Consider the following 18,874-nt stretch of genomic DNA (forward strand, 5'->3'; position numbering starts at 1 on the left):
TATAAGGTGCTGCTAGACTGTAGATGGTCAGTCCAGCCTCCGTCATCCCTTCATCTTCATGTCTCGCCCAGGGCATGGAGCTCCTTGGCTCCTCCTCCAGCCTTCAGAGAAGAGGGGCGGCGGTACGTCTTGTCTTCTCCAATAGAGAGCCGCGGCTTGTCGGCAGCACCGAGAAGCATCTTCATCTCCTGACGGCAGCAGCAGCAGCAGAAGCATCCCGGCATCACGTCCTACTCCGCCGCGGAGGATGGGAAGGTGTGGGCTGCTGTAAGGAGCGCTGCTGAGGAGGCGCAGGAGGGAGGACGACGATGCAGCTCTGCAAGGTCAGGATCGCCCTCTGAGACAGCCATCATCGCCATCCCGGCTGCGGCGGAGACTCCCGCCCTTGTGCGCCAAGGAGAAGCCTCTGCGGCCTGCGGTAAGGACATGGCGGGGGTCTGCGCGGACCGGGGGGGATGCAGGGGCTATTGTTGTGGACGGAGCCGTTACTGGCCGCTATCTTCTGGGTTACTGCTGGGTGCAGGACGCCCCTCCCCCTTCTTCTCAGAATGAAAATATTGGAGGTGCAGGGGGAGGGGGCTCCCGGGGGGGCTACCAAAAATGGAGTAGGGGGTAACCAAACATGAGGTGGGGGGTGGGGGAGGCTACCAAACATGAAGGGGGGCTACCAAACATGACTGCAATGGGAAGCAGCCAGGTGCCACCATGTAAAGGATGATCTATCCTGGCAGTAGACTGCTGTCACACACAGGTCACCTGCCACAGTAGTGCACTCAGTGGTGACAGCGGCTGACGGCCTTCAGCCATTTGGGGGACGCACCTTTCAACATTGCTAAAAAAGGCGGAAGTCCCTGCTGGTGGCTGCCTGAGGAGAGGCCAGAGGATCCAGTCAGCAGAGCGTCAGTGCAGTGAGACGCTGCTTCTTCTGGCCTCCATCCTTGCTGGAGCTCTGAGCTGCGGTGTCCCTGACAGAACCTCCATCAGTGCAGGGAGACATTACTTCTGCCAGCCTCCATCCCTGCTGCGACTCCGGGCTGCGATGTCCCTGACAGAACCTCCGTAAGTGCAGAGCGATGCTGCTTCTGCCGGCCTCCATCCCTGCTGTGGCTCCGGGCTGCAGTATCCCTGACAGAACCTCCGTAAGTGCAGAGCGATGCTGCTTCTGTCAACCTACATCCCTGCTGCGGCTCCGGGCTGCAGTATCCCTGACAGAACCTCCGTAAGTGCAGAGCCATGCTGCTTCTGCGGGCCTCCATCCCTGCTGCGACTCCGGGCTGCGGTATCCCTGACAGAACCTCCGTAAGTGCAGGGAGACGCTGCTTCTGTCAACCTTACATCCCTGCTGCGGCTCCGAGCTGCGGTATCCCTGACAGAACCTCCGTAAGTGCAGAGCGATGCTGCTTCTGCGGGCCTCCATCCCTGCTGTGGATCCGGGCTGCGGTATCCCTGACAGAACCTCCGTAAGTGCAGAGCGATGGTGCTTCAGTCGGCCTCCATCCTTTCTGTAGCTCCGGGCTGCGGTGTCCCTGACAGAACCTCCATCAGTGCAGAGCGATGCTGCTTCTGTCAACCTACATCCCTGCTGCGGCTCCGGGCTGTGGTGTCCCTAACAGAACCTCCATCAGTGCAGGGAGACGCTGCTTCTGTCAACCTACATCCCTGCTGCGGCTCCGGGCTGTGGTGTCCCTAACAGAACCTCCATCAGTGCAGGGAGACGCTACTTCTGCTGGCCTCCATCCCTGCTGCGGCTCCGAACTGCGGTGTCCCTGACAGAACCTCCATCAGTGCAGAGCGATGCTACTTCTGTCGGCCTTCATCCTTGCTGCGGCTCCGAGCTGCGGTCTCCCTGACAGAACCTCCGTAAGTGCAGAGCGATGGTGCTTCAGTCGGCCTCCATCTTTTCTGTGGCTCCGGGCTGCGGTGTCCCTGACAGAACCTCCATCAGTGCAGAGCGATGCTGCTTCTGTCGGCCTCCATCCCTGCTGCAACTCCGAGCTGCGGTGTCCCTGACAGAACCTCCGTAAGTGCAGAGCGATGCTGCTCCTGTCGGCCTCCATCTTTTCTGTGGCTCCGGGCTGCGGTGTCCCTGACAGAACCTCCATCAGTGCAGGGAGACGCTGGTTCTGTCGGCCTTCATCCCTGCTGCGGCTCTGAGCTGCGGTGTCCCTGTCAGAACCTCCATCAGTGCAGGGAGACGCTGCTTCTGTCAACCTACATCCTTGCTGCGTCTCGTACTGTCCCTAACAGAACCTCCATCAGTGTAGAGCGATGCTACTTCTGCCGGCCTGCATCCTTGCTGCGGCTCCGAGCTGCGGTGTCCCTGATACAACCTCCACCAGTGCAGTGAGACGCTGCTTCTTCTGGCCTCCATCCTTGCTGGAGCTCTGAGCTGCGGTGTCCCTGACAGAACCTCCATCAGTGCAGGAAGACGTTACTTCTGCCGGCCTCCATCCCCGCTGCGGCTCTGGGCTGCGATGTCCCTGACAGAACCTCCATCAGTGCAGAGCGATGCTGCTTCTGCCGGCCTCCATCCTTGCTGCGGCTCCAAGCTACGGTATCCCTGACAGAACCTCCGTAAGTGCAGAGCGATGCTGCTTCTGCTGGCTTCTATTATTGCTGCGGCTCCTGGCTGCGGTGTCCCTGACAGAACCTCCCTCAGTGCAGGGAGACTCTGCTTCTGCTGGCCTCCATCCCTGCTGTGGCTCCGGGCTGCGGTGTTCCTGACACAACCTCCATCAGTGCAGGGAGACGTTACTTCTGCCGGCCTCCATCCCCGCTGCGGCTCTGGGCTGCGATGTCCCTGACAGAACCTCCATCAGTGCAGAGCGATGCTGCTTCTGCCGGCCTCCATCCTTGCTGCGGCTCCGAGCTGTGGTATCCCTGACAGAACCTCCGTAAGTGCAGAGCGATGCTGCTTCTGCTGGCTTCCATTATTGCTGCGGCTCCTGGCTGCGGTGTCTCTGACAGAACCTCCACCAGTGCAGGGCGACGCTTCTTCTTCTGGCCTCCATCCCTGCTGTGGCTCTGGGCTGCGGTGTACCTGACAGAACCTCCATCAGTGCAAGGAGATGCTGCCTCTGCCGGCCTCCATCCCTGCTGCGGCTCTAGGCTGTGGTGTCTTTGACAGAACCTGCATCAGTGCAGGGAGACGCTGCTTCTGCCGCCCTCCATCCCTGCTGCGGCTCGCAGTTTGCCTGACAGAACCTTCATTAGTGCAAGGAGACGCTGCTTCTGCCGGCCTCCATCCTTGCTGCGGCTCTGGGCTGCAGTGTCCCTGACAGAACCTCCATCAGTGCAGGGAGACGCTGTTTCTGCCGGCCTCCATCCCTGCTGCGGCTCCGAGCTGCGGTGTCCCTGACAGAACCTCCATCAGTGCAGGGAGACGCTGCTTTTGTCGACCTCCATCCCTGCTGCGGCTCCGAGCTGCGGTGTCCCTAACAGAACCTCCATCAGTGCAGGGAGACGCTGCTTCTGTTGGCCTCCATCCCTGCTGCGGCTCTGGGCTGCAGTGTCCCTGACAGAAGCTCCATCAGTGCAGGGAGACACTGTTTCTGCCGGCCTTCATCCCTGCTGCAGCTCAGAGCTGCGGTGTCCCTTAGAGAACCTCCATCAGTGCAGGGAGATGCTGTTTCTGCCGGCCTCCATCCCTGCTGCGGCTCCGAGCTGCGGTGTCCATTAGAGAACCTCTATCAGTGCGGGGAGACGCTGCTTCTGCCGGCCTCCATCTTTGCTGCCGCTTGTGATGTCCCTGACAGAACCTCCATCAGTGCAGGGAGACGCTGCTTCTGCTGGCCTTTATCTCTGCTGCTGCTCTGGGCTTCGGTGTCCCTGACAGAACCTCCATCAGTGCAGGGAGACGCTATTTCTACTGGCCTCCATCCCAGCTGCGGCTGCAAGCTGCGGTGTTCCTGACAGAACCTCCATCAGTGCAGATCGATGCTGCTTCTGCCGGCCTCCATCCCTGCTGCGGATTGTGATGTCCATGACAGAACCTCCATCAGTGCAGGGAGATGCTGCTTCTGCTGGCCTCTATCCTTGCTGCGATTCCAGGCTTTGGTGTCCCTAACAGAACCCCTATTAGTGCAGTGAGACGCTGCTTCTTCTGGCCTCCATCCTTGCTGGAGCTCTGAGCTGCGGTGTCCCTGACAGAACCTCCATCAGTGCAGGAAGACGTTAGTTCTGCCGGCCTCCATCCCTGCTGCAGCTCCGGGCTGCGATGTCCCTGACAGAACCTCCATCAGTGCAGAGCGATGCTGCTTCTGCCGGCCTCCATCCTTGCTGCGGCTCCGAGCTACGGTATCCCTGACAGAACCTCCGTAAGTGCAGAGCGATGCTGCTTCTGCTGGCTTCTATTATTGCTGCGGCTCCTGGCTGCGGTATCCCTGACAGAACCTCCATCAGTGCAGGGAGACTCTGCTTCTGCTGGCCTCCATCCCTGCTGTGGCTCCGGGCTGCGGTGTTCCTGACACAACCTCCATCAGTGCAGGGAGACGTTACTTCTGCCGACCTCCATCCCTGCTGCGGCTCTGGGCTGCGATGTCCCTGACAGAACCTCCATCAGTGCAGAGCGATGCTGCTTCTGCCAGCCTCCATCCTTGCTGCGGCTCCGAGCTGCGGTATCCCTGACAGAACCTCCGTAAGTGCAGAGCGATGCTGCTTCTGCTGGCTTCTATTATTGCTGCGGCTCCGAGCTGCGGTGTCCCTGACAGAACCTCCATCAGTGCAGGGAGACGCTGCTTCTGTCGACCTCCATCCCTGCTGCGGCTCCGAGCTGCGGTGTCCCTGACAGAACCTCCATCAGTGCAGGGAGACGCTGCTTCTGTTGGCCTCCATCCCTGCTGCGGCTCTGGGCTGCAGTGTCCCTGACAGAAACTCCATCAGTGCAGGGAGACACTGTTTCTGCCGGCCTCCATCCCTGCTGCAGCTCAGAGCTGCGGTGTCCCTTAGAGAACCTCCATCAGTGCAGGGAGATGCTGTTTCTGCCGGCCTCCATCCCTGCTGCGGCTCCGAGCTGCGGTGTCCATTAGAGAACCTCTATCAGTGCGGGGAGACGCTGCTTCTGCCGGCCTCCATCTTTGCTGCCGCTTGTGATGTCCCTGACAGAACCTCCATCAGTGCAGGGAGACGCTGCTTCTGCTGGCCTTTATCTCTGCTGCTGCTCTGGGCTTCGGTGTCCCTGACAGAACCTCCATCAGTGCAGGGAGACGCTATTTCTACTGGCCTCCATCCCAGCTGCGGCTGCAAGCTGCGGTGTTCCTGACAGAACCTCCATCAGTGCAGATCGATGCTGCTTCTGCCGGCCTCCATCCCTGCTGCGGATTGTGATGTCCATGACAGAACCTCCATCAGTGCAGGGAGATGCTGCTTCTGCTGGCCTCTATCCTTGCTGCGATTCCAGGCTTTGGTGTCCCTAACAGAACCCCTATTAGAGCAGGGAGACACTGCTTCTGTCGGCCTCCATCCCTGCTGCGGCTCCAGGCTGTGGTGTCCATGACAGAACCTCCATCAGTGCAGGGAGATGCTGTTCTGCCGGCCTCAATCCCTGCTGCGGCCCTGAGCTGCGGTGTCCCTTAGAGAACCTCTTTCAGTGCAGGCTTCTGCCGGCCTCCAGCTTTGCTGTGGCATGTGTTGTCCCTGACAGAACCTCCATCAGTGCAGGTAGACTCTGCTTCTGCTGGCCTCTATCCTTGCTGCGGCTCTGGACTGCGGTGTCCTTGACAGAACCTGCATCAGTGCAGGGAGATGCTACTTCTGTCAGCCTCCATCCTTGCTGCGTTTCCGGACTGTGGTATCCCTGGCAGAACCCCCATCAGTGCAGGGAGACGCTGCTTCTGCCGGCCTCCATCCCTGCTGCGGCTCCGTGCAGCGGTGTCCCTAAGAGAACCTCCATCAGTGCAAGGAGACACTACTTCTGTCAGCCTCCATCCTTGCTGCAGCTCCATGCTTTGATGTCCCTGACAAAGCTTTCATCAGTGCAGGGAGATGCTGCTTCTGCCGATCTCCACCTTTGCTGTGGCTGCAGGCCTTGGTGTCCCTGACAGAGCTTTATTCAGTGTAGGGAGACGCTGCTTCTGCCGGCCTCCATCCCTGCTGCGGCTCCGAACTGTGGCATCTCTAGCAGAATCTCCATCAGTGTAGGGAGACGCTGCTTCTGTCAGCCTTCATCCCTGTTGCGGCTCTGTGCTGCTTCTGCCGGCTTCCATACTTGCTGCGGCTCGTAGTGTCCCTGACAGAACCTCCATAAGTGCAGGGAGACGCTGCTTCTTTCGGCCTCCATCTTTGCTGCAGCTCCTAGCTGTAGTTTCCTTGACAGAACCTCTAACATTACAGGGAACCATAGAATGGTAGAGTTGGAGGGACCTCCCAGGTCATCGGGTCCAACCCCCTGCTCGGTGCAGGCTTCACTAAATCATCCTAGACAGATATTTGTCTATTCTTCGTTTGAACACTTCCATTGAAAGAGAACTCACCACCTCCCGTGGTAACTTGTTCCACTAATTGATCCACTGGCTGTCTAATATCTAATTTGTGTCTCCTCCCTTTCAGTTTAATCCTATTGCTTCTAGTCTTTCCTTGTGCAGATGAGAATAGGGCTGATCCCTCTGCACTGTGACAGCCCTTCAGATATTTGTAGACAGCTATTAAGTCTCCTCTCAGCCTTCTTTTTTGCAAGCTAAACATTCCCAGATCCTTTAACCGTTCCTCATAGGACATGATTTGCAGACCGCTCACCATCTTGGTTACTCTTCTCTATACTTGCTCCAGTTTGTCCATGTCTTTTTTAAAGTGGGGTGCCCAGAACTGAACACAGTATTCCAGATGAGGTCTGACTAAGGAAGAGTAGAGGGGGATAATGATCTCACGTGATCTAGACTCTATTCTTCTCTTACATCCCAGAACTGGACCCAGTATTCCAGATGAGGTCTGACTAACGAAGAGTAGAGGGGGATAATGGCCTCATGTGATCTAGACTCCATGCTTCTCTTAATACATCCCAGAATTGTGTTTTCCTTTGTGGCTGCAGCATCACATTGTTGACTCATGTTCAGTCTATGATCTATTTGTGTACCCAAGTCTTTTTCACATGTGCTGCTGTTTAGCCCAATTCCTCCCATTCTGTATGCGCTTTTTTCATTTTTCTTGCCCAGATGTAGGACTTTGCATTTCTTCTTCTTAAATACCATTCTGTTAGTTGCCACCCAGTGTTTAAGTTATTTCGCAATCTTATTAAATACTCTTTCTCTTCCCTAGTGTTAGCTATCCCTCCTAGCTTTGTGTCATCGACAAATTTAATCAGTTTCCCATCAATTCCCTCCTCCAGAACATTTATCAAAACGTTGACCAACACTGGGCCTAGGACAGAGCCTTGTGGTGCCCCACTTGATACATTCTTCCACTTAGATATGCAGCCATTCACGACCACTCTTTGAGTACGATCACTCAGCATGAATCCACCTAACAGTTGCCTTGTCAATCCCATATTTGGTCATTTTTTCAGTAAGTATGTTATGAGATACTTTGTAAAATGCTTTACTAAGGTCAAGATAAACTATATCTACCGCATTTCCCTGATCAACCCAGTCGGTGATACTGTCATAGAAAAAAATAGATTTGTCTGTCATGACTTGTTTGTTACAAACCCATGCTGGCTCTGGTTAATTACTCGATTTTTATCCAAGTACTTGCATACATACTGTTTAATAATTTGTACGTAGATCTTTCCCTGTATAGAAGTCAGGCTCACAGGCCTGTAGTTTCCTGGATCTACCTTCTTCCCTTTTTTGAAGATAGGGACAACTTTTGCCCTTTTCCAATCTTCTGGGACTTCTGTTCTCCAGGAATTTTCAAAGATTATGGCGAGTGTGTCAGCAATTACTTCCTCTGCTTCCTTTAGTATCCTAGGATGTAATTTATCTGTACCTTGAGACTTGAATTTATTTGAGTTAGCTAAGTGTTCCCTCACCATCTCTCTGATTATAGATAGCCTGCATGCTTGTATTCCCCCAATAGCGCAGGGAAGATACGTTGATGTTACATCTAGTTTCTGAGAGAAAACAGATACAAAATAGGAATTTAAAACTTCTGCCTTCTCAACTTCTTGGACATTTCTGTCCTTAAGAACATCCAGCCATTGAATTCTTCCTATTCTCTTTCTGAGTTCATTAAAATCTGCCTTTCTGAAATCCAACCATGAGGTCTGAGTCTTCTCAGGTCTTCCTCCCCTTTTTATCCAAGATCCAATGATATCATGATCGCTGCTTCCTAAGGTCAAAGCTACTCTTACTTCCTTAACCATTTCCTCCCTGTTGGTAAGAATTAGGTCCAAGATAGCAGATCCCCTTGTTTTCTCCTCTACCTTTTCGAAGATACAGTTGTCAGCAAGAGCAAATAATGATTTGTTGGATCCATTACATTTACCTGAGAGAGTTTCCCAACATATGTCTGTCTGGATGTGTTAAATTTTCCCATGATCACTATGTCATGCTTTTTGAGAGCTTGGCCATCTGATGTAGAAAGAGTTCCTCCATATCTTCTGCTTGTCTAAGTGGCCTAGAGTAAATGCCTACAATGGTGTTCTTTCTGATGTTCTCTCCTTGTACTCTTACCCAAACAGTTTCTACAGAACTCCTATGCTCTGAAGGTTGAATCTCTGTGGAGAGGAATGTTTTCATGTGAATGTTTTCATTCACGTACAACACAACACCTCCTCCCCTTTTATTAGGTCTGTTTCTTATAAATAAGTTGTATTCCAATCTTGTGTATCATTCCACCAAGTTTCCTATGACATCATATTTCTCTTCCTGTGTTAGGAGCTCCAATTCTCCTGGTTTGTTTCCCATGCTCTGTGCATTTGTGATCGGTGTCTCTTGCTCCCCTACTTTCCTTCTGAATTTTTTGTCTTTGTTCTTTCTTTACACTTCTAATAACAAGGTTCTCAGATGTATTAATTAGCTGTATATTTTTACCTGGCCTTTCGATTCCCTTCCCATATTCTAGTTTAAAGCTCTCCTAATGAGTGAAGCAAGGCACCCACCAAATATGTGCTTACCTGTTTTTATAGGTTGCAACCCGTCTCTAGCAAGCAGTACATCATATAGGTAATTCACTCCATGGTTTAGAAATCCATATCTTTGCTGACGACACCATTGACGTTGCTTCTTTCGGCCTCCATCCTTGCTGCGGATCATGATGTCCCTGCCAGAACCTCCATCAGTGCAGGGAGATGCCGCTTCTGCCGGCCTTTGGCGGCTCTGGGCGTTGAGGTCCCTGAAAGAACCTTCATCAGCGCAGGGAGATGTGGCCTCTGTCAGCCTCCTTCCTTCATCAGTGTAGGGAGACATGGCTTCTGCCGGCCTTCATCCTTGCTGATGCTGGTGTAGTCCTTGAGAGAACCTCCATCAGTGCAGGGAGACACTGCTTCTGCCGGCCTCTATCTCTGCTGCGGCCCTAGACTGCGGTGTTCCTGACAGAACCTCCATCAGTGCAGGGAGATGCTGCTTCTGTCGGCCTCCATCCTTGCTGCGTGTCTGGTCTGTAGTGTCCTTGACAGAACCACCATCAATGCAGGGAGACGCTGTCTCTGCCGGCCTCCATTTTTGCTGCGGTTTGTAGTGTCCCTGATAGAACCTCCATCAGTGCAGGGAGATGCTGCTTTTGCCGACCTACATCCTTGCTGCAGCTCCAGGCTGTGTTGTCCCTGACAGAACCTCCATCGGTTCAGGGAGACGCTGCTTCTGTCGGCCTCCATCCTTGCTGTGGCTCCGGGTTGCGGTATCCCTGACAGAATCTCCATCAGTGCAGGGGGACGCTGCTTTTGTTGGCCTCCATCCTTGCTGTGGCTCTGGGCTGCGGTGTCGCTAACAGAGCTTCCATCAGTGCAGGGAAAGGGATATAGAAAAATACTGGTATGGAGGCGCAACCCTCTAAGCTACTAGAAGTTTAAGATAAAGGTCCAATATGTGATGGTGAAAGCACTTCTTTTTTTATTATTTCACAAAATAAAAACCAGCATTTGAAAACGCGTTTCGGGGACGAACCCCTTCGTCAGTTCGGCTGGATAGGACAACAGGATGCCTGGGGGTGACACAATTCCAAAGGTGTTTTGGATGTTTCAGAGGTCCTGTATGTGCAGGGGGACAGGGGAGAAAAAAGTGCAGGGAGGCTCTGTTCTGCTGGCCTCCATCCTTGCTGTGGCTTTTGATGTCCCTAACAGAACCTCCATCAGTGCAGGGAGACACTACTTCTTTTGGCCTCCATGCATGCTGTGGCTCCCGGCTGCGGTGTCCCTGACAGAACCTCCAGCAGTGCAGGGAGACGCTGCTTCAGCCAGCCTCCATCCTTGCTGCGGCTTGTAGTGCCCCTGACAGAACCTCCATCAGTGCAGGGAGACGCTGCTTCTGTCGGCCTCCATCCTTGTTGTAGCTCTGGGCTCCGGTGTCCCTGACAGAACTTCCATCACTGCAGGGAGACGCTGCTTCTGCCGGCCTTCATCCTTCCTGACGCTCCGGGCTGCGGTGTCCTTGACAGAACCTCCATCAGTGCAGGGAGATGCTCTTTCTGTCGGCCTCCATCCTTGCTGTAGCTCTGGGCTGTTGTGTCCCTTACAGAACCTTCTTCAGTGCAGAGAGATGCTGCTTCCTGCCCGGCTTCATCTCTGCTGCGGCTCGTAGTGTCCCTGACAGAACCTCCATTAGTGCAGGGAGACGCTGCTTCTGCCGGCCTCCATCCTTTCTGTGGCTTGTGATGTCCCTGACAGAACCTCCATCAGTGCAGGGAGACGCTGCTTCAGCCGGCCTTCATACTTGCTGCTTCTGTCGGCCTCCATTCTTGCTGCGGTTCGTGGTGTCCCTGACAGAACCCTCAGAAGTGCAGCAGCCTTCTATGGAGGTGGCTGTAAGATTCCTGTGAGTATTAGAGCCCATTCACACCGCTGCCGGCACATGTGTGAGACGCAGCCATCCATCCCAGATGAACCAAGATGGCTGCACTGCTTCTCTGTGAATTGCTAGGAGTCTGAGACACGCTGCTTTGGTTGGCAGGCATATATTGTACTAGCAATGCTGAAAAGCCGTGCAGCCATCTTGGTTCGTCTGGGACCACGGGGTCGTTAAGGTCGCCTATCTGTCCTATTGGTTAGTATTCCACAGCTTCGTAGACTGCACTCTCTCATATAGAAGAATCCAGTATATGGCATGGTATATAATATATATTTACAACAGAGCCTATACTGCGGTGTCTGTTGGAGGAAGACGCTGGGAAGTCATTCATGGATGATGCAGACAGCAGGGTGGTGCTAGAGTTATCAGACAAGTATATAAGGCCGTGTCACATCAACCTTTTTACGTACGTATTTCAGTCGCACAATAAAATACATAGCATGCTCAATTTCATGCGCATTTGTGCACAAAATTAGCACATATTGAACTACCTTATTTGCCAATTTCAATGAATGGGAATGTTTGTATGTTTTTGCGTGCAAAAAGTACAGTAGAGCACACTGGTGCGCACAAATACCCAATGGCCATTGCGCAACGACGCAGCACAACTGAGTACTTAAATGCACTTACACCAGTGTGACACCGGCCTAAGGGTGTAGAATAATCTGGAATGTTACAAGTGTTTGTCCTGTCTCACAATTTGGCGGTATATTGTGTTAGGGCAATTCAACAGTTTCCTGATATGCTGCAGGGCTCCAAATTAAAGTGATATGACTGACTGGTCAGAAGGATTCAGACACACAGACATGATGCTATGTGAAACGCATTCTGGTTTATTCTGCCATACGTTCAATCTTTATAGGATTTTACAAAGCGAGCGGCGTTATGCCAAATAGAATTAAAATACAGTTAATATAGCAGTTTTATATATCATTTTCTTATCAATCCGTCCTGCTCTCTCCAGATGTTAGTCTTGAGATACATCCTGTAATGCTCGTTAGTAAGTTTTGGCAAGACATATCTTAAAGGGGTTGTCCCGAGGCAGCAAGTGGGTCTATACACTTCTGCATGGCCATAATAATGCACTTTGTAATGTACATTGTGCATTAATTATGAGCCATACAGAAGTTATAAAAAGTTTTATACTTACCTGCTCCGTTGCTGGCGTCCTCGTCTCCATGGTGCCGACTAATTTTCGCCCTCCGATGGCCAAATTAGCCGCGCTTGCGCAGTCCGGGTCTTCTTCTTTTATGAATGGGATCGCTCGTGCAGGATGCCGGCTCCGTGTAGCTCCGCCCCGTCACGTGCCGATTCCAGCCAATCAGGAGGCTGGAATCGGCAATGGACCGCACAGAAGCCCTGCGGTCCATGAAGACAGAGGATCCCGGCGGCCATCTTCAGCAGGTGAGTATGAAGACGCCGGACCGCCGGGATTCAGGTAAGCGCTGTGCGGGTGGTTTTTTTAACCCCTGCATCGGGGTTGTCTCGCGCCGAACGGGGGGGGGGGGTTTAAAAAAAAAAAAAACCCGTTTCGGCGCGGGACAACCCCTTTAAGATAAGAACACAATACTGGAAACTTTGTGGTGGTCCAATTAATTTCTCCAGTTGGATTAGTCAAGGTGAAATCTAGCATATGTCTGGGTGAATGTTGAAAACCATACAAATATATATGTGTAACTAAATGTTATAACAGACAAGAAACAGATATCATGGAGTCTTTAGGCCATCAGTCTTCACAAATCCCCATTTGAAACAGTTCATCATGAGAAAGAGTCCATATTTGTAGTACGTTCAAGGGTTGCTGGACTTATTAGTTCTTTGGGTCGGATTCCCACTGTCATGGCTTTGTTTCAACGATATCGCAGCAGAAGAGACATAAAATACTTTGCTTGTCTCCGTATTCCACAGAACATCCAAAAATTGCAGATACTCAAAACAATAAAAGAAAATTACCACAAAGTAAAATAACAGATTACATTATTATTACTTCTGCTTATAGCATAGTTAAACTAAGAGTTTCATTAAGACTTTTTTGGCGTGTCCAAAACATCCCATACATAGAGACATTAAAGAAGATATACAGACTCAACCAAACTAGTACATATCTTGACATCTCTAAAATGATTAGGACTTTTTACAGTGTTACCTTTGGTCATACTTGGCATTTTGTTCGGTAACACAATATTATTGAATCAGATGTTGCTGACACCTGGTTGAGTAATATTTGTGCACATCTCCCTATATCAGACTTGTTGCAGGTAAAGTTATAACAGACTTCTGCTCCTGCCACCTGTCTGACTTTAAACCCGGTCATATTTGCCCACCGGGTGTGTTCTAATTGTGGGCACACTGGACAGTAGTCATAGATATTTACAGAATTCTGAATATCATTTTCTTATACCTCGGTGTCATTATGAATCATTGAAAATACACTTTTTAGTACCGAAATTGAGGTAGGTACTGCCAACAGGCAGGTATGCAGTATGTCCTTACTGGTCTTAAGATTTACCATACACATATTAGTAATATTTAATACATTTCAGGCCAAGTATTCCCACATATTGGCATGCCCTTCTGCCATTGCATTCATTCCCTTTCATCCCTTAGCTGCTCTGTTTCCCTAGCTGGTGGGAATCCAGTGAGGAAAAATGCAAAAACTATGACAGTTATTCCTTGGGCTGTGAGGGATTCAGGCCACATTGCCCCTTGGGTTTGGTTGTCTTTTTGCAGTGTGAGGCGTGGATCCAATTTAGTTTTCCCTCTAATTTGACTGAAATGCTGGTAGTCAACAGAACCTGGTAGGGACCATCAAATCTGGGTTCCAGCATTCTCCTCACATGTCTCCGCATGGCAGCCCAATTTCCAGACTGCAGGTCATGTGTACCTTCAAAAGAATTAAGATCTGGAATAGAAGAGAAAACCTGGTTGTGTGTTACTTTCCGACCTTTACTTAGAGACTGTACATAGTCAGTATCCCAAACTGTGCCCGCAGTTGTTGAGGAAAGTACAGGTCCAATCTTGGCACACTGCCAAACAAAATTTCATAGGGAGACAATCCTATCTTCCTCTTAGGTATGTACCTAACTAAGAAAAGTGCTAATGGAAGGCACTCAGTCCACGGTTTGCCCGTTTCCTTCATTGCCTTTTGTATTTTTAATTTCAAGGTACCGTTCATCCTTTCTACTTTACCACTACTCTGTGGCTGGTAGGGTGTGTGAAAGACCTGGGATACACCCAAAGCAGACATGATGTGTTGCATTATTTCACCTGTGAAGTGTGTACCTTTGTTTTGGTACCCTGTATCTTCAGATTACCTAATTCATGAGCTTCTTTGCGATTACCTGCTCGTTTACTTCGGTAACAGGGTAGGCCTCCAACCTGAAAAGACATCAACAACAAGCACATATTCATACTTCCCAACACGTGGAAGCTGAATGTAGTCAATTTGCAATCTGAAATGGGTAGAGTGGTCTAGGCATATGTTTTTGTGGCACCTTTACCTTCTGTCCTGAGTTGCTTATGGCACAGATCATGCAAGACTGGACAAATGATGCAGCAGCTACAGAGAACCCAGGAGCCACCCGTCCTCGTTCAAGCATCGACATCATTGCTGCTTTTGATAGGTGCGACTTTCCGTGAATCAGCTGAGCCATCAAGGGGTACAGGGACCGTAGTGGGCAAGCTATGTTGACTGTTAGCCATACGCCAACCTGTCCTGCTGCTCCCATTTTTAGTCCATTTATCCTCTTCTTCCTTTCTGGCTTGTAACTGTAAAGTCCTTGGCATATCAATGTCCACATTTTTTATCAATGTCCAAGTTTTTATCAATGTCCAAGTTTTTGTCAATGTCCAAGTTTTTGTCAATGTCCAAGTTTTTGTCAATGTCCAAGTTTTTGTCACTGACTTGTGCTGTCAGTATCTTCATTTGACTTTTTCCATATTTTACAGGCTAACCATAGGACTAAACAAAACCAGAAACAAAAACCCACTATCATTCAAATCTGTTATCACCCAGACAGCATACTCAGCCCGTATGTTCTTATGGACTCGAGGTAGTACGAGGAAGCGTGCACACCTACCCTTAGATCTGGAGAAAGATCAACCGGGAAGCACAGATAAGATTGGCAAGATAATGCCTTACCGTACAACGCTGTTTTTCAGTCTGTGGTTCCAGGCTGCTCTCCTCCGTGATCCGAGAATCGGGGTACAATGATTGTCTTTCTGTCTTCTCGATCCCCACAGTTGGGCGTCAAGTTTGTTAGGGAAATTCAACTGTTTCCCAATATGCTGCCAGGCTCCAAATTAAAGTGATATGACTGACCGGTCAGGAGGATGCAGACACACAGACATGATGCTATGTGAAATGCATTCTGGTTTATTCTGCCATACGTTCAATCTTTATAGGATTTTACAAAGCGAGCGGCGTTATGCCAAATAGAATTAAAAATACAATTAATATAGCAGTTTTATATATCATTTTCTTATCAATTCGTCCTTCTCTCTCCAGATGTTAGCCTTGAGATACATCCTGTAATGCTTGTTAGTAAGTTTTGGCAGGTCATATCTTAAGATAAGAACACAATACAGGAAACTTTGTGGTGGTCCAATTAATTTCTCCAGTTGGATTAGTTAAGGTTAAATCTAGCATATGTCTGGGTGAAAGTTGAAAACCATACAAATGTATATGTGTAACTAAATATTACTACAGACAAGCAAAAGAAACAGACATCATGGAGTCTTTAGGCCATCTTTTAGACATGCAGCCTTCACACTTGCTACCATGCGATCACTTTTTGAACGATCAGAGCTCATTCACACGAACGTAAGCACACAGAATTTTTACACATAATATGTTTATTTTCAATCTCATGAAAAAAAAACACAGCTTGTCCCATCTTGGCGCGTTTTATGCACAGTAATAGCTCATTACATAAATACAGAGGAAATACAAAGTAAAACCTGCAGTCGCTGTGTATATATATGCATGAAATCAATACACGCATGAAAGGCATGGAGGCAGTGGCGTTTTCCGGCCTGTGCATGCTCTAGGGGCTGTACTCTAGGGTGGTCGCTGGCTGTCTTGTGGCCCCTTCAGTGTTCTCCCTGCACAGTGGCGCCATCGCAAGACAACGGCAAGTGGGGCTGTATGTGCTGGCAAATCATTCTCTCTTTTGCTTGTGGGGAAGGTGGTTGGTGGATGATTATGTTGACGGGGTTTAGCTTTCTTATTCCTATACTGGCGGCTATACTGCGTCCACCCGTATATTCCGCACAAATGGTCTTCACCTGGCGTTAGAAAAGGGTTTTGTGGAATATATTTAACCCCTTAGTGACCACTCTGTAGTGTTTTTACGTCCTGCCTAAGTGGGCTTTTATCCCGGAGGACGTAAAAACATGCATCCTCTGGGGATTAAAGCCCTGCAGGCTGTGACAACTTCATGCTGTCGGTTCCCGGAGGTAGCCGACAACCCGGAGCTGTCAATCCCGGGCTGTGGGGAGCTTCCCCCCAGTAATGCATTAAAGTAAATAAAAAGTTAAACATTTAGCTTATGGATCAGATCCATGAGAGCAACTGAAAATGGTCACCCCCGTCCTCTGCGATGTCCCACAGCGATCTGGTCCTCTAGGACCTGACGGCGGCCTTCTGCGCATGCGCTCCAGACATCATTACGTCACATGCTTGCGCAGGACCCGGGAGACATGGGAACTTTAAAATCTCCTGGCTCCCAGCTACTGAAGGTAGCTCGGAGGTAGAAGATGCCACCGGGGACTGCGATGAGCGGTCCCTGGGCCCATGATCACCACTATCCAATGGAAACCGGCGATCACAGAAAAGGTATTGACCTGCCACGGTCTTCTGTGCAAGCGCTGATGTGGCGTGTATGCGCAGAAGGCCAGAGAGCCCGGCGCATTCAAAATCTCCCGGCACCCGGCTGTCAAAGATAGCCTAGTGCAGGGAGATATCATCAGGGACCGCTGTGTGCGGTTCCCGGTCACATGATCACTGTCATCCGTTGGATAACGGTAATTATGTAAAGTTAAAGTATAACAATTTTTTTTAAAAAAGGTAAAGTTTCATCTCTCCTTACAGTATTCCGCAGATCAATCAAATGTACTGGATTACTCAATTCCACTCAGGTCAGCGGGTCGGAATTATGTAATCCACTCGCAGAAAGCAGAACGCAGCATTTTCTATTTTACCGTGGATATCCGCGACATAGAGCCCATTGTACTCTATGGTCGTGGATAGATCCATAGTTAATACGCAACTACATTGCTAAGCATCGTCGCAGGAAATACAAGCAAAAAAAGGTGTACTGCGCATTACCGCCTGTGTGAATATGCAGTTATGTGCAGTACAGTACGCGGCTGTACGCAGGGCCACCGCCGGGCTCACAGCTGGGATCCTCTGCGGGCCTCAGCAAGCGGATTGCATATACGGCCGTATGAGACCGCCATTATTCAGATCGCCACCTGTAATACGTAATTTACAGGATGTCTCTGGGAACGCTTGCCTTCCTGCAGTTCCAGGAGAAGCTTGCTGAGCGCCTTCTGTGTGATACCGCCGCACCTCAGCAAGCTTACGAAGCCTCACAGAGCGCCATTTTTACACCCTATTCCTGCCGCTGAGGTCAAGAAATACCCCCTAAAAAGCATGAGAGGAGGAGGGATACCCGGTTTTATTGCCTCATGTGCCCATCCCAACCAGGCCTCCATATTTACTTCTATCTTCAGACATACCACGCAGTTTACATTATTACTTTCATCTAAAATTTGGGGAACACCAAAAAGGGGAGGGAATTATTTTTAGGGAGTCAATTTTTTTTCTGCGCAAGGGAGCAATGAGGCCTGAAATGTATTCAATTGTGCCCTGAAATCCAATGGGTGTTCCCTCCATTATAGGCCGAGCCATGTGTCCTGTAAGCAGATTGGGGCTACAATGGTTATGTTTCTGAACACAGGACAAACGGGGATTCATTTTGGGGTGAAAGTCTTCAGCCATATGTGTGCTGTACAAAAAAAACAGATTTTAAAATGACGCAATTGGTGAAAAAGTGAAAATTGTAATTTTTTCCTTTTTGCTTAGATTCATTAAAAACTGTGGGGTAGAAATACACAGTACACCCCTAGATGAATTCATTGAGGGGTCTAGTTTTCAAAATGGGGTCATATGTGAGGGTTTTGGCCACTCAAGGACTCTACAGGTGGGCAATGGGGCCTAAATCACCTTCAAGCAAAATGTCTGTTCTAAAAGTCACCAGCTGCTCCTTTCGGTTTGGGCCCCATTGTGCATACAGACATAATATTAGGCCCACAATTGGTATGTTTCTGAACACAGGACAAACAGGGGTATCTATTTTGGGTTGTAAATCCTTATTTTCATGTGCACTATAGAAAAAAAAACTCTTTAAAATTACATATTTGCAAAAATATGATTTTTTTCACCTCTCAATTGCATTAACTCCTCAAAAAAACCTGTGGGGTCTAAATACTCCTGACCCCCCTCAGTAAATACATTAAGGGGTGTAGTTTATAAAATGGGGTCATGTGTGGGGATATCTATCATTCTGATATCTATGAGCCTTTGCAGTCTTGGCTTGGTGCAGGAAAACAAAATGTTCCTCAAAATGCTGTAAAGTAATGTTAAATTTGTACGTCTCCTAAATTAAAAAAATATTTTTTTTAAATGTGCGTTCCGAATAAAGTAAACAGATGGAAATATATACCTTAGCAAAAATGTGTACAGTATGTTCACACATATTTGAGATATTGAAGTTGTAAATGGGAAAAATGATATTTTTTTCAAAATCTTACCAATTTTGGCGCTTTTAATAAATATACACAAATTCTAAAATAAAAAATAAAAAATATATATATACTCACCTTGTCCCGGCAGACGGAGTTCAGAGCGCCGGCCTGCAGTGGGTGTGAAGGGG

At 49.5% G+C, this 18,874-nt stretch overlaps 1 protein-coding gene across 2 annotated transcripts in view; it reads left to right on the top strand.

The window, feature by feature from the left end:
- Positions 1–228: 228 nt before the first annotated feature.
- The window catches only part of CTNND2 (catenin delta 2), a 731,828-nt gene continuing 713,182 nt past the window's right edge, over positions 229–18,874 (top strand). For both annotated transcript variants that reach the window (XM_066579126.1, XM_066579127.1), the window contains exon 1: positions 229–418. The gene's annotated coding sequence lies outside the window, so the exon portion shown is untranslated. The remainder of the gene's footprint in view (positions 419–18,874) is intronic.

The sequence above is a fragment of the Eleutherodactylus coqui genome, chromosome 9, assembly GCF_035609145.1.
Source record: "Eleutherodactylus coqui strain aEleCoq1 chromosome 9, aEleCoq1.hap1, whole genome shotgun sequence".
Lineage (NCBI taxonomy): Eukaryota > Metazoa > Chordata > Amphibia > Anura > Eleutherodactylidae > Eleutherodactylus > Eleutherodactylus coqui.